Source organism: Alligator sinensis, unplaced genomic scaffold, assembly GCF_000455745.1.
Source record: "Alligator sinensis unplaced genomic scaffold, ASM45574v1 scaffold611_2, whole genome shotgun sequence".
Taxonomy (NCBI): domain Eukaryota; kingdom Metazoa; phylum Chordata; order Crocodylia; family Alligatoridae; genus Alligator; species Alligator sinensis.
This window is the reverse complement of record NW_005841869.1, coordinates 144,878-145,973: the sequence shown is the minus strand read 5'-3', so window position 1 is coordinate 145,973 and position 1,096 is coordinate 144,878. Positions and strand designations below refer to the sequence as shown.

The following is a 1,096-nucleotide window of genomic DNA, read 5'->3' as shown; positions in this document are numbered from 1 at the left end:
CCCCCCCCCGCCGGCCCCACCGGGGTGGGGGGCACCAGGGGGCCCGGCAGCTTGTCCCCCAGCCCTGCAGCCCGGCCGGGCGTGAGCCAGCCCCGGGCAGGCACCGGGGGAAACCCAGTGGAGGCTGGGAGGAGCTGTACACACACACACACACACACACACACACACACACACACACACACACACACACACACTCTCCCCTCCCTCCTCCCTCGCCTGCATGCTCTGGACACACATGCAAGAGGTCTCATACAAAGAACAATTTTCTAACTATTTAGTTGGTCTAATAAACTATATCACATCTACCCAAAGAACTGTGTCTGCCTATTCACATACACACCCCCCCCCCGTGCGTTCACACACAGTCACATGCACACATACACACGCTCCCGCTGCCTGCCTGCACTGGGCGCGCACACACACACTCTCCCCCTGCCTGCCTGCACTGGGCACACACACACACAACTCCCCCTGCCTGCATACTCTGGACACACATCCTCCCCTTGACTACACGCACGGGACACGCACAGCAGCAGTACACACAGACACTGCCCCCCCGACTACATGCACAGGACACACACACACACACCCCACCCCTCGATTACACACACAAGATACACGCACAGCAGCGCGCAACCCCGACGGCATGCACGGGACACATGCAAGGCAGCACACACACACACACACCAACTCCCTCTGCCTGCATGCGCCTGATGGACACACATACACACAACCCCTCTGGACTACACAACATGCACGGGACACATCCCCCCCGACTACATGCACAGGACACACACAAGGCAGCACACACACACACAAACACGCCAAGGACTACACAACACGCACGGGACACACACACACACACACGCACAATCCCCCGGGACTACACAACACGCACGGGACACACGCACAGCAGCACGCGCACAAACTACACAACGCTTCCTGCCCCCCGCCGACTGCGCGCAGGGATCACACACACACCCACACACTCACACACACACACGCTCCCGGCAGCCCGGCCCCGCACACCCCGTGCCGACAAGTGGCACACAAGTTGGCGGTGGCGCTCACCTGGCGCGGGCGCGGGCGCGGGCGC

The 1,096-nt window shown here is 61.7% G+C and overlaps 1 protein-coding gene across 1 annotated transcript in view; it reads right to left on the bottom strand.

The window, feature by feature from the left end:
• NOTCH1 (notch 1) overlaps positions 1-1,090 on the bottom strand; it is a 61,834-nt gene extending 60,744 nt beyond the window's left edge. Inside the window, exon 1 of the mRNA XM_006016864.3 lies at positions 1,072-1,090. The gene's annotated coding sequence lies outside the window, so the exon portion shown is untranslated. The remainder of the gene's footprint in view (positions 1-1,071) is intronic.
• Between the last annotated feature and the right edge of the window lie 6 nt (positions 1,091-1,096).